The following is a 15,695-nucleotide window of genomic DNA, read 5'->3' as shown; positions in this document are numbered from 1 at the left end:
TCGGTGCTTGGAAAATTTCTGCCTTTTGCATTTGTAGTTGGCAGAGGAAGAGAAATTTTTACATTTTGAATTCATAATTTCAAGTTAAAAACCCAGATTGTTGATAGTCAACCAGTCTTATCACAATTTGTTTATGTATAATATTTATCTCGAAGCCAATTTTGAATTAAAAAAAGTATTCTAAAATGATCCGTCAGAGAATTTATGACTTACTTTATTTTTGACGTCGTTCACTTATTATAATAAGTGATATACCTTAACGCTATAGCGTTAAGGTATCCTACTAGTTTCGACAACTTTTTTTAAAAATATTTACATAAAATTTTAAAAACTAGTTTATTTGTTCTATGTGTAAAAACATATAAAACTGGGAAAAAAATATTATTTTTATATGGCTATTTTTAGGTAAAAATAAAGCATTTTTTCTTCATAATCGCTAAACAGTGTAAAGAAATCGCCTAAAACCAAAATCCTTTGAGGATTTTATTTAGAATGTTATAAACTGTTTAGAACTATTATCTTAGAAAGTGCATACACTACTGAATTAAAGATCAATGTTGTTAAAAAAGCAAAACATTTTTGAGAGAAGACATGCATAAAAAATGAAATTCTACTTTTTTCTTAGTATGTAGTTCAAAACATGCGAGATACGGTCTCCCTAAAGTACATCACAAAAGTGATCTTCTAAGCGGGGTGACCTTTTTACTGATTCATTAGCAGTTCGTAACTAAGCACGTAAATAGTACACATTATGATTTTTTAAAAATGGTAATACAAATGAAAACGATCGGCCATGAATTAAATATTTAAGTCAATAAATTTTAACAGAATTAGTAAAGAATTAAAGAAAATAGATTTTTTAAAAAATTTAATTTGAAATAAAGCTGTTTACAAATTTCCTCAAAGTGTACCTACATACATTACATCTCGTTTTTCGTTTCATTTTTCGAACAATGTGTTCTAGATTTTGTAACTTCTCAAAATGTTCCTCAGCTCCCTCATGGTTTGTAAAAAAAATTCGTTTGACATTTATTGCATTGAAGGCTTCCGCTTCGGTTACAGCTACAGTCTGGGGGTCATTGTCCTCACTGTGAAACAATTTCTGAAATTGAGCTTGTTTGTTGGTTGCAACATTTTCATAGAACTCGAGAGGGGTAATTGCCTTGTAAAGAAGTTAAATAGGCTTTTGTCAGGAAAGAGCTCCCCTCGCCTCAGATAAAAATGACCTTATAAGCGATAACGATTTTTAAAACTTGACCATATATCCGATAATCTGTAACAAAAAATTTCCAATTCAGTGAGCCGGGACTTTGGAAAAGTGACCTTATATTCGGATAACCTTATTATATTTAACAGTATAATCATAAGCACTCATTAAAAATTAGTTTAAAAACATGAGATATCGTGCTTAACGTGATGCTAAAACTAAACTCAGTGGCGCGACAGCCCATAGAGGGCCAAGGCCTACTGTGCCCATCTCAGTTTTCTTGACCTTGGGCTCTGGGGTGCAGGAGCAGATGTTCCGGTCAGGTGGTCTGCCGAACGCGGAACCCCCAGTGTTTAGTTCCCAAGCATGCTTGGTACTCATTTATCGACCCACTGAAGGGATGAAAGGCTGAGTCAACCCTGCCCGGCCCGAGGATCGAACCAGGGACCTGTGGCACGACATCGCGAAGCGCTACCGCTCAGCCACCGGGCGTCGCTTAACGTGATGCAACATGTGAAAAAAATATCTGATTTTGAGATAAACACATGAAAGGCTTCAAATAATTAGTCTATCCACTGTTATCATCTTATACAAGCACTGCTATAATTTTTGTAAATAAGTGTAAAAGTAAAGTATTTTTAGAAAGCTAAGAGTGCATGAATTCTAAATTAACAATAATCTCAATTTCAAAAATTTTGTCCAAAATGTTTTTGCACTAGTCTTGCCTTAAATCCTGGCTGACCAAACGGTGATTCTAAGCAAATATTTTAAGAAAGTAACCCCAGCTTAGATCAAATTATTCACAGGAAACTTCTTATGTAGTGTGCAAATTAGCTTTTAAATTAATCGTTTTTGAATTCTGAGTTATTGTATCAGCATGGTTAATAAAAATGCAGGTTAATTCCATCAAAATCCTCAAATGCAAGTTAGTTCCATCGTTTCGGGTCCATAAAAAAGTCCTGCACGAAGACAAACTTTCTCCAGGGTGCGTAGCCAAATCTTTGAGTCAAAAATAAGCACTTTTTAAAAACTTTTCAAGCACTTTACAAAAATTTTCAAGCACTCAAAAAATTCACATTCAATCAATGAAATAAAAAAGTAATCTAGCACACAAAAAAATTAATAATTTTTATTTATATTTTTAAAAACATTTCTAGTCCATTTAACAATCTTACACTACAATAAACCCTTTCTTTCCAAGATAATTAAAAAAAAAAAGGTTACTAACCAGTTTTCAGCAATGTGGAGTTTGCCAGCTCTACTCTTAAAATGAATTACAATTGATTCAATCACATAAAACAAAGATTTATTAAGATTTATAATAACAATTTCACTTAAATGCAAAAAAGTATATAAACATACATAAGGCATATTTATTTTCCATACAGTTTCATATGTAGTTTTCATGTTATTTCTTATCAACAAATAGTTAAGTAAATGACAGGAACATTATTTTTTATCTGATAATTTGTTTTTTAGATCCAACAGTTCTTTCTGCTTTTTATTAATATCAATTCGTATAGCATTAGATTTTTTCAAAAATGAAAATTTTCTGCCTGGTGAGCCAGCTCGCTTGCTTCAGGTTTATTATATATTTCTCTAAATCTATTATTTTCTTTTTAATGCAGAACATTTCTTCTTCTTTCGTTTTCTTTCCTTTTCTCTAGCCTTTTGGACTTCTAGATACACTCTATACTTAGCATGTGCGCTGCTACATGAAACACGCATTTCTCTCGTTATTTCAACTTTATGGAGCATTACATTATCGTAAATAATTGTCTGTGAAATATAGGAACTCAATTTCAATGTTCACACTGAATCCTCTTTCCACTGTCCATGACTCAAAATAATTTCCTACAACTTAGGAAATTTATCACTCTCAAAATAAGGGATCTAATCTTGTTTTCTTATGGTCAAAGTTTCTGAAGGCGTCAGGTATGACCACTTGTTTGTGAAAGTCTGAAAATACCGATGCACATTCTTTTTCTTCAGTCTAATTCAGCCGATATAAAGTTAAAAGAATATTTTTCACCCAAAAAGAAACGGCTGTAAATCGAAACAATCAGTACTTTCCTACATCATTGGTCCAATCCAAATGAATTCAACTTGACCCTGAAGTCAGAACAAAAGTACCCTTACCCCCTACGTCAAAAAAGTGGTCGAAGTAAAATAAAATAAACAAGAATAAAATTAAAGTAAATTAAAAAGAAAAACAGGATCTGATATTCTCTATCCGAATTGGAGCACTCCTGTTTCAGTTTCAAGTGTATGCGCAAGTCACAACGTGGGTACGACATGAAGATTGCGTGAATGATTCCATAGCAAACACCCTATTTTTCGTGAAATGCATGGGATCCACCAGATATCACAGAAGAAAAAAAAATATTCATGAAAAAAAAGTACTTTTTAAAAACGTCAGTTGAAAAAAGCACCTTTAAAAGCTTTTAAAAACGAAATCCCCAAAAAAAGCACCTTTAAGTACTTTTTACATACGCTACGCACCTTGTTCTCCCAACGCTTGATCAAGGAGTCCCCTTGTCTTCTAGTTCAAGATTTGAACATTAGTAGACCCTAAAGAATGCTGTTCAACGACGTCCTAAAACTGTTACCTAACAAATGTTTTATATCTGAGTCGAATAATGACTAAACAGAGTAGGTAAGTGTAATTAATTAATTAGCATGAAACAAAGTTGAGCATCTTTCCCTTGTTTTCAAAATTAAGAGACTTCTGTGTGGAACATAAGCCGCAGATCCAATATTGAACAAAGATAATAAAGCAAAGGTTCCACCCATGACAATATTGGACCGTGATATCGTTCAGATTTGCATTATCTGATGCGTGTCAAAATTGAGCCCATATCGTGCTAAACTCGATTGTGTTTATCAAATAAAAATGGCTAATTCATAAGGTTGCAGGCTCGATATCCAACAGATTCTTCTACACCGGAACTAATGAAATGGTTCTAAAATTTTAGTTTTCAAATTTATTTTTTGTAAAGTATACTCTCGATATCTCGAAAAACCCTATGTCAAAAAATATTTATCCCTTGGCATTATATGTCTAAGTAATGTTAATTTGAATTCCTTTGTCGAAGAGTTTTTTCTCAAAACCTTTGTCGAAATAGAAGTTCAATTTTTTCAGAAGAATCACATGTAAAATTATTGTATATCGATTCATTTCTGTTTAATGTATATTTGTCTTAGTTTTAAAAATAAAATTATCATTGTTGTATTTAGACTTCTAATAATCTATCACCATATACAGATTTAATAATAGTTATTCTTCTGTTTCATTACTCTACTTTATAGTCATGTTTTAGAACATATTTAGTTCTTGTTATTTTGAACTCGCTATCTCTAAATCATTTTAACCTTCTACTTTAAGTTATCGAGAGTTTACTGTATAATATTAGATCAGCATTTTTAAATTTGATTTTTAATCATGATTGCAAAAATAAAAAATTTTATTTTTAGGTTTGCGAGTGTTGAATTTTATTGTTTGTTCATCAAGGAATCACCAATGAGTTGAAAAAGATGAATGACCATTTGATGTGTTGAATCTTGAAACGCTTGATGAAGGGAATTGATTAACTTTGGAAAAACTTCTAATTACAAGTTATGTGAATTAATTTAATTTTACACTAAATTGCTAAAGATCTAAAATTTAAGCATATTCGTAATTAGTTATTTAAAGATTTCTAGCACTAAAACTTTTTAGAAGTAACTTGAAGTTCTTCACTTCATAATACTGACCCTTAGATTAAAGCATTTACAAATTTAATAAAGAGGAATTTTAAGAAGAAAAAGTTTTTAATATTATATATTTATAATTTTTTGCATTCTGATGGTGGCTTTATTAGCAATACTGAAAGATAATAAGTATCTTTTGAAGTATTAAAGTGACCTGCGTTATAGTGATTTAAAAAATTCTCGTAATATTTGCATTTTCTAGTAATCGTTCGTGAACCTTATTAGATTTCCATAATTTTATTTTGTAATTACGGACTTATAATGAGGAACTTGCATGCGTAGGGTAATTTTGATGATTTTGAATAGTCTATAACATAAAACTCTCAAAAATCAAATCAGTATGTTAAAATTGACCTGTATTTTTTAAAATCATAACTCAAAATTAACTAGCTTAAAACGAAACTAACCTTCAAGGGACTCAAAAAAAGCGGGGATTGCTTATGACGTCAGTATATAGTACCTAGTTAAGCGGTTTTGATAAATGAAGTTATAGCAGGTTCAAGCACCTAGAGAAGAGTAGTGGATTCGAATTGGGATTGATTAAATTTTAGCAGAATTAGCCTCCTATAGAAAGATAGTGGGCACGAAAACAATTTTCTTGATAGTTCGAGTATGGATGGTGTTTTCAGTAGAAATGTAAACAATAACAATCTCGAGCTGTATGCCTGCTCTAGTTCCGGTTAGAAAGTTTGCAGCTGCTTACTACATGTTATTCTGCGAGGCGATATTTTCAAACTGATAATTTTGTTTTCAATAAAATAAATAAATTAGATAATTTCTGAGCTCAAATCTGCCGTATTTCATAAGATATTAATGTTATTATGTAATTCTGGTGAGTTTGAAGTGAAAATTTGTTTTAGTTATTTAGAGATATATTATTAAAAAAAGGTGACATGGTTGCTAGATTTTGATTAACTCGCTTTTTTGGCAGTCTTGATATGGCCTCTTTTCATAAGTTTATTACTGTTTGCTCTTGTTGCAAGCTGTGCAACATCTTACGTTAGCACTTTTAGCATTGTAAACACAAGTAATCAAATACAATGTTTGCAAGAATATCAAAACACAATGATGCCAAATGGTTTTAAAATACAACGGAAACAGTAACCCGGAAATTTAGGCGGTACCGAGCTTGCAGCGTTCCCTAGTGTAGAAAACACCATCCATTGATTAAAATAAAAATTACCCTTTCGATTAACCAATATTTTTCTATCGATATTCCAGCTTGCTATAATTTGATAAGTTACTAAAAATCAATCTGTCTTGACCAATACTGGAATTATCTTTTTGTCCGTTGGTTAATCCACTAATATTAAAACAGTTTTTGAACCTTTTTTTAAAAAATTTAATCATTTATCTTTCTTTCTATCGATAATCAATTTGCTGTAATTTTTATAACTCTACCCACCTTTGGGACGATTTAAATTCACTAGTATTAATCACATATATATCGGCATTAGAGCATGTTGTGACTTGATTAACAACCAGACTTTTTATAAATATAGATTACTATTGTTTTAACCTGACCTTCCTTTAATTTGAATAGTTTTTTAATCCAATCTCGACTCGAACCTAATATTTTTCTAGCCTTACTCGAAGATGCACAACATTGGGATTGAAGGTAACGAGGAGGCGGATCAGCAAGCCAAAAACGATGCTCCCAATGGAAAGAACTTTCATTATTAGATACATAAAACAAGCCACAATGAATAAATGGATTGGAGTGAATCAGCAAAGGGCAGGCAGACATATAATTTCTTTAAAGATCCCACACTAACTCGCCTGCAGTCAAACTTCTATTTAAATCAATTCTTAACTGGCCACGGGGTTTTCGGAATATATCAACAGAAATTCTTCAATAAAAGAGACACTTGTAAATTATGTGGGGTATTTCTCATTAATTTTCCCTTTTGAATACATAATTTTTTTTTCTTTTTCATTACCATTGGTTTTAAATGAGTATTTTTTTTAGAAACACGTTTAAAAGAATTAATATAAATAAAATAAAATTGCGTAGCAACAGACGAAGTATAAATTTAATGACGTAAACCATGCGTGCTACCACGTAATGTTCTTTGAATTCATCTGACATAGCGAATATAAAATAATTAAATACTTGCAATAAATTATTTTTTTGTTTAAACAGAGTTATAAGCTAGCAATTATCACTGATGTTATCTTTAAAATATGTGAAAATTGAATAGCTAAATTTAGAGCAATGGCTAACGCTTAACCAATCATAAAATTCCATTTCGTTTTCCGCTCATTCTGCAAGAACGATTTGTCGCAGAATGTTCTGATGTTGACAGTGACCTTCCTCCTGTTTGAAACCATCTGTATGTCAAATTTCAACGCTGTCTGTCGGATGGTATAGGAGTCTATAAAGGACACACATTCATTTATATCTAGATAACTGGCGTTGGACAGCCGAGTTTTACATTTCTGTAACCCGATTCTGAGTTAATAACTATCAATGATCAACTACGTAACCTTCTAATTTTGAACTCAGCCCAAAAAATAATGGAACTCTTGGATTGAGACAAGGACTCTTTGATGGAACTAGCGCGCATTAGCATCACATGGAAAGGAAAACCTCGAAAACATCCCACCGTCAGCATGGGATCTCTAACCAATGATCCGTCTTCCACTGGGCATTTTTAGTTGAGCCCATTTCCTTAAATGCGCATTTAGACCTGCGTCCATTATTTAAACATACATTATGAGCTATGTCCAGATCAAAAAGCTCACTATCAAACTGTTTTTATATTTTATTTGTAATGTTATGCCATAACTGATTTTGTTTTTAAATTTTTCAGACAATTGATACAGCTTATCAGTTAATCGGATCTAATGTTGCTGTATAAACGCTTGTGTGTCTACAGATTCATCAGCAAAACATTTTATAGACATGAGTTTTTGTAATATATTTTATGTTAAAACTTATTGATACTGTTAAACTATTTCATTGAATTTACTTGTAAAAAAAAGGAATAAAAAATAAATGTTAAAACTGCTTCTTTCTTTTTTTTAAAAAAAAATATTTTTATAATTTTGATTCCTTGTTAAGTATAATAAAGGTGCATGCCCATTTAAGATATTCCGCTTATATTTTATCGCTTTTTTACTTTTGCTACTTGAGATTTACTTGAAACTGATTTCTAAGAGAATAGGCAATTTATTTTCTGGAGATTTAAATTTGTCAAAATACCCTAAAATCGGTAAATATTTTGAGTGGGCATATTAGAAATTTTCATTGCATCCCGTTATTCGCGATTGCAACGCTCGAAAACGATATCGGGAAGGGGACAGTTGTGTAGGAATTACAACAATATTATCCCTTTTCTTAATATTTTTTGTATTTAATTGTCAAAAATATATTTTTCAAATTTCCAGGCCTCTTTCTTTTAGAACTATGTTTAATGTAGTTTTTAGTTCCATTTAGTTTTTTAACTTAAAAGTTTTTAATCTATTTGAAAGTCAAGATAGAAATTAACTTTTATTTTCCTATGAGTCTACTCTCTAATGCAGAAAGCATGTGAAGTGTGGCTATAGGTAGAGATCGAGCAAATAAGAAAAAATGTGATTTTATACCTTTATTATTTACACCTGCTTGGGTTGGCCCCTCCTTCGCGGATTTACTGCGGCTCATTTTTACATCAGCTTACTAATACTAACTTTAACAAATTACTAACCACTAATTAATTATTTTGTTAACCTAAATAAAAAAAATGGTTCCTCCTAACCGACTGCTGAGGTGAACTGTTGATGTGGCAGAAGTCGAATTCAGGCCGTAGATGGCGCCACTGAACAACAGGAACAATCGCACCCCCACTGCCAAAACAGGCATACGATAATAAAAAAAAGTGAACTGTTTGCTTGTGTTGTTACATGTTTATGTTATACCTGTTTTGTGCTGTCCTTTCTCTCTTCTTTTCTTTCACTATTATCTAACTACTTAACTCACAAATTATGCCAAAATTGATAAGGAATATATGGGGGGAAAAAAAGAGAATTCTTCGATGCCTGCTCCTCATATGGCTTCCCTGTCACCTTTTTAAGAAAGGGAGACGAGACACCATCTTACACCACCCTATATGTTTTCCCTAGCCTCTACCTAAACAGATGAGATGGGGAGAAATGCAGAGAAAAATATTCGTAGAAAATTTTCATGAAGTCCTTATAAAATCGTAATTACAATAACCCTTATTGTAAAAATTGTTTTTAAGATTCTCAACTGAGATAATTTTGTGATATAAATGGTGTGCAATAGTTGCTGTAGTACACACATAAATTTTTATGTAATAGAATACAGCGCCCTATAAAATCGAGTGTTAAATACGAATAATAGTATAATTCTCTTTGTATATCAGATCTAAAATTCTTTGGCTTCGTGATGGAAAAAAAATAGCGAAATTTTTTAAAATTAAAGTTGCTTAAATAATAGATGTGTTTACAGATTTCAAAATACATCTAAACTGCTCATGTTATTCTTTAAACATTTATGGTAATGGTTAAGATATTTTAGAATTTTGTGCTTTTTTATTTAATGTGTGGTGTGGTTTTTTTAATTTAAATGTCATGTTTGCAATATGATATTTTCATTTGATTTCCCTTTTAATCGAATTCTATCAAGAAAACACACTGCATCATAAAAACAGGTTTCCCCCCCCCCCCAGTATTGAAGAAATAAATATTTATAGAACATTTTGAAAATGAGGGTATGAAACCGTAACTTCTTATCGGTATTTTAACCTGCTCTAATTTTATCAGTTTTTATAACTCTTTTAATCGATTCTAGTATGTGTTATCATTTGAACAGTTTTCGAACCCGCTATAATTTGATCAGTTTTAAAAAATAAGTCTCCTGACCAATACTTGAACTCACTAAATTTCTATTAGTATTTGAACCTGCTAAAATTTGGTCGTTTTTCAAAATAATTATCTTTTCATTAATACTCACATCTACTTCCTACCTCTCGTTACTTGAAGAAGGTAGTGGGTTCGAATACGGCTAAAAATTAGTGAGTTCATGAATTGGCCGAAAAAAACTTTATTTGTAAACTAACCGAGTTATGGTCAGGTTGCGCACCAAGAAGAGTGTTGTGGGTTCGGGTATCGAAGTAAAAAATTTTATCTTTAAAAAATGACTGAATAATAAGGCTACGATAGAAACTAAATAGGTTTTAGTATAGAATTAAAGTTACTGTTTTGAAAACTGATGAAATAAACAGGTTTGAGTATCGAATGAAATATAACGAATTTGAGTACTTATCTAAATAGAATGGGATAGTGGATTCATGTACTAGACAGAATTTTAATTTTTAAAAACGGATCAGATAGGTTCGTGTAACGATAGAAAGTCAATGGGTTTAAGTATTGAATTAAAGAGACTGGTTTCGAAAATTTATCAATAAAAAGTGGGTTCGAGCATCAAATGAATTATAGTGAGTTCCTGTACTGTTCTAAAAATGACTTCTATTCGACATAGTTCTTTTGTGAACCAAATATACACATATATTTTTAACGGTAGGTACCGTACTCTAGTTCTTCACTCGGAAAATGTTCTCATTTAGCGTTATCCAGTGGATACTGTCAACCTTAGTCACGGATTCGTGTAACTTTACCAAACAATTACCGAATTATTCGGGTATTGAATTAAAGATACTAGTTTTAAAAAGTGATCAAATAATCGCAGGTTAGAGTACCGATGTAAAGTTATTGGGTTACAAGTATTGATCGAAAGGGATTGGTTTTGAATACCGGTAGACCCATGGTAGATTCGAGTTCGGACAAAAGAGACTGACTGAAATTGAAAATTGCTCTAATGATAGTAGGTTCGAGTACTGAAGAATATAATCGAGGAACTAATAGGTTCCAGTATCGAATTGAAGAAAATGGTTTTTAAAACTGAACAATTAATTGCAGTTGCGAAGAAAATAAATGGGTTCAAGGAATTAATTAAATTGAATTAAAGATACTGAGTTTGAAAACTGAATATAGCGATTATAATAGAATGGGATGGTGGAAAACAAACGTATTGGCCAAAATGTTGATTTTTGAAAACTAATAAAACAATAGTCGGTCCGTGTATCGAAAGTTAATGGGTTCGAGTAGAAAATATAAGATGACTGGTTACTAAAGGTGATAAATTCGATAGCCAGATAGTGGATTTGATCAAAAGAAACTGCATTTGAAAACTGTTCATATGATAGTAGGTTCGAGTACTGAAGTAAAGTTTATAAGTTAGAGTATTAAAATGGAGTTATTAGTTTCGAAAACTGAATTGCAGGTTGCGATAGAAACATTGTAGGTTTGAGTAATTGTCTAAAAAGAATTTTGGTAAAAAAATAGATAGTAGGTACTAGTATTGTTCATTAGAGAGTGATTTCAACAAAAGTTTTAATGTTAGTGGTAACCGATATAATTTAGTGAGCAGTGTGGTCAAAGGATATTGGTTTTTAAAAATTACCAAATTATATGAGGTTCAACCTATAGAAAGTTAGTCGGTTCGCAATATCGGTCAGAAGACTTATTTTTTTAGAGCTGCTCAGCGGTGACCAATACTTGATCACACTATTTTTCTATCGGTACACGAACTTGGTATTATTTGATCAGTTTTCGTAAATCAACTTGCTATCCTTCATTCAAACTAGTTATTTACTTTTAATCAGTCCCATTTGCTTCGAAATCTATGTTTCTATCAGTAATTATTTCAGCAAAACGCGCGCGTTAATTTAATAGTAAAACCTATTTACTTTACTTCTGTACTTGAAAATCTACTGTGTTAAAATCCAATACTTTACTCTAGGAATTTGACCATGTTATAATTTTGCCATTGTGCATTACCATGCAAACTTACTAATTTAAATCTGTACTTTAATCTATTATCATTAAATTATTTTCCGAACACACTCTTTTGATTTTTTTTTACTATCAAGATTGGTTCTAACCCGTTAAAATTTGAGAAGTTTTTATAATCGAGTTGTTGCGAAAAGTTTGTATACTCCAATATCATTCATGCACTTATCTAACATACCTTCATTTGTTCAATACTTGAAACCTTAATATTTATATCGGTAGCCTAACCTACTATCATTATCAATATTGAGGAACTCAGTTGCCTTGACAGTCCGCGAGTTAAAGTTTGGTGCGGTGCTGCATATTAAAATAAATGAGATAATGTGGAAATTAATTTTCTTATAATTATATTTTTGAACTTATTTGTTTTTAGCATATACAGAATTTGTAAACTTATTTAGTTGTAGCTTACTTTTACAATTCCGTCTAAAAAATAGATTTCAACAGAAAGTAACCTACTGAACGAGCTGCTGCTTTCAGGGTACGGCAGTCCATCCCTGTACTCATTTATTAATTTTATTTGAAATATTAAATTTATTTGCTGAGAGAAAATTCAGCATGCGATTGAATAATTTATTTACTTCGTATTTTCTATTTACCTTAAAAATAGAGAATTTATGGAATAAAACTGAAATTTTTACTACAGTTTTCAACATTAGATTTCAGAAACTGTATATCTTACTCCCTAACCTACCATCTTATTTTGGCGAATATATTTTTCAAATTTTATCCGAATTAAATTTTGCACTAGAAACTAACTCAACTAAATATGTCTAACTTGATCAATCTTCTGCTCAGCTAAAATGTTATTCTTGTTTGTAAATATGACACACTCACTAAATAGTCTTTTAATTACATCACTGGCTCAGCCATATTCGTATTAAATACAATATAAATATAAGATCAGTTGAATCCATATACTTAAGAAATATTTTTGGGAATTAGGAGATTTAACTTCAATAGGGGGAGGGGGGTTAACGTTGAGCAATCATATATGATTAATGTTATACACATATACAGCATGTTTTTTGTATCGCATTAAAAATATACAAAATATTAGACTGTTACAGATAAAAATGCTAAAAGTATATTTTAGAAAAATTCTTGACAAGGTTCTAAATTGTCCTATCTTCTCCATTTGTTCTCACTTCCAAGAGTCTTTTCTTCTATATCCTTGGCGATGATGATGAAGATTAGAGGGGTACAAGGCTTCACCAAGATACTTTCATCCCTCCCTGTAAAACATCTGACGAAAAGATTTAACTGATGGTGCCCTTACAACTCCGCTTGCGATTTCCCTCAATGTTCCTCTGAGATTATTTTACGTTTTTCAAAGTTGTAACGTCTTTCTACTCTCGAACCCTCTGCAGCACTGTCAAATTTTTGAGGTTGCCAGTCTCCACCCACTCTACCCTTCTGCTATTAATCTGTAGTTCTGAGGTAAAAAAAGGCTTTTCCAGGCATTCGTTCAACTGATATACTCTCAATTTTTGTCGGATCAGATCAAATTTAATATTCTCTCAGGGTTGAGTCTAGAATTAGTAAATAAGGAGACTTGGTAGGCGAATGAAACAGATATATGCTAGTTTTCCATTTACTTTCATTGTAGTGATGCTTAATATTTGGCAATTAAGGATGATTCATTGTATCAGTAAGACCTTAAGTTTGAACCATACAACCCATCTCAGGTCCTAATATTTTTCACTGATAGTAGTAGATTGCACTGCGGTAGGTTTGGCAACTGTGTCTACGCTAAATTAGTGGTTGGTTTGAATTTTCATCGCAGGCTTCGCAACACAGACAACTGTTCGAATGTTAGCTCAAATCTTGCCATCAGAGAGGCTTTGAATTTCGCCCTCCATTATGAACTTACTGACACTTATATTCTGATGGACGGCAATTGTTCAATCAAATACTTACAAAACTGGACAAAAAAGAATTGCACAAGATGTAATTTTCAAAATTTTTATACTTTCACAGTCAAGTTTGCTTCCAATGAATCTCTTCCCACTTCGGGGTCTATGAAAATGAGAAGGTGGATATGGGGCGAGTGTTACCGGCATTGTCAACCGTCATCGATGAAAAGGTATCCCATCATAGAATCGAGTTAACAAGTCCTATATACTAGTGAATTAGAATTGTATTTTTGTAGTGGTAGATACACTACAGTACTCCCCCACCAGAACTATATCTGATAGAATTCGAATGCCAGTACTTGACTCATTGCTGTTTTGTGAGATGCCGGGAAAACTGTATTAAGTTCACCGTCATGGTTGCTCCTATGTTGCTATTAGCAGTCGAGTGTATACAGGCCGACGTTGTGTGTGTAATTGAGACCTAGTAGCAGTAGCGTGAAGAGGTGAAAAATGCCGCAGTCACAAGTTGCAAGTCAACTGTTCAATGTGGACCATCCATTAAAGTAGTTGGTTCGAGGTGGGAGTTTCTGTCAAGATAGGGGTGTTCATATCAAAGTGGGAGTTTCTATCAAGGTAGGCATTTTCACATCACGTCCGGGTCACCAAAGTGGGGTCACCAAAGTTATCAACCATGTCAAACTTGATCTATGAAAAGGCACCCCACCACAGAATTGAGTTAACATGTCTTATATACAAGTGAATTGGAATTATATTTTTGTAGTGGTAGAATTGTCTCTGCAATTTGATGATCTGCAGCACAAACTGCATTAGCCAGTTTACGAAGCGGCTACATATAATGTTTGAAATTCGTCGTAATCACATGTATTAAATAATTAATTTGGCATCATATGACATTTTTTTCACTCATCACTTCTTTTTGAATTCATATCTGTGTGAGCAACGTATCAAACTATTCAACAGATTGACTCTACAGATCCTGAAACAAGAAGTACATTTTTAATGTCTTTTCATAGCATGTTATTACAATTATAAAAATTATAACTACTGTCAATACAACATTTCTCTCTAACAACTTACTGTAATATCTGAAAATGAGCAACGACTGACTTTGTTGTTTAAACTATTCTCTCGATCATTTGAAGGCTAAATTAAAACTTGTGGTTTTATTGTCAAAAATTATGCAAGACTCGTTTTATCCATTGCGTTTTATTTAAGGTTAAAGTAATAAAAGTTGTTGGTTGAGGGGATGACATTTTGAGGCAAAATAGTGATTACTAGATCATATCAACTAAAATGTTTCAAGACAAAATTCATTCTTGCATATGTGCTAACGGTATCGTACTATACATTAATGCTTGGAACCAAATTAAAAATTTTAGTTTGTAGGTCAAAAATGGGCTAACCTTTGTCCCAATCACGAAATGTTTTAGAGGGTTAGCTAACTAACATTTTTGATGGGTTTTTAATTTCCCAGCATGGGTCAACAAATGGCGGTGAAATTCATACTTTTGGTTTTATAGTTAAAAATTCTCGAAGTTATGTTTTGGTCGTAACTTTTTTCGGCGATCCAGCTAAGGAAATGGCAAAGTGAGCCAAAATTTTTTTTATTAGACTAACAAATCGGATTAAATATCTGAAACTGTTTGAAAATTGATTAGATTTATTAAAAACTAGTGGGCTGCGCCCCTTGCTCGCTAACGCTCGCCAACTCCCGAAAATTGTTACGCAATCTTATATGGTTTGCTTCGCTCGCTACTAACTTAGAATTTTGTGCCTTTGCAATGTACCTATGAATTCAAAACAATCATTCAAATTCATAAAAAAATTTTTTTTAAAAATTACATCTTTTTAGTAAATACTAAGTCATTAAAATAAATTTGAATTCAAATAAATGACATGTAATTCGTTAAACCTATTAGAAATGTGCTGTAGTATAATTCGTGATATAAATCAAAAATCGTCAAATAAATTCGTAATGTATAAATTCGTGAAGAAAAGCGCTTTCG

General features: G+C 32.0%; 1 protein-coding gene across 2 annotated transcripts in view; it reads right to left on the bottom strand.

The window, feature by feature from the left end:
* Positions 1-13,763: 13,763 nt before the first annotated feature.
* LOC147803256 (uncharacterized) overlaps positions 13,764-15,695 on the bottom strand; it is a 44,192-nt gene continuing 42,260 nt past the window's right edge. For both annotated transcript variants that reach the window (XM_087150684.1, XM_087150686.1), the window contains one exon: positions 13,764-14,665. The gene's annotated coding sequence lies outside the window, so the exon portion shown is untranslated. The remainder of the gene's footprint in view (positions 14,666-15,695) is intronic.

Source organism: Parasteatoda tepidariorum, chromosome 9 (genome assembly GCF_982258835.1).
Source record: "Parasteatoda tepidariorum strain Cologne lab strain chromosome 9, Ptep-v5.0, whole genome shotgun sequence".
NCBI classification, from domain to species: domain Eukaryota; kingdom Metazoa; phylum Arthropoda; class Arachnida; order Araneae; family Theridiidae; genus Parasteatoda; species Parasteatoda tepidariorum.
This window is presented reverse-complemented; position numbering and strand designations above follow the sequence as displayed.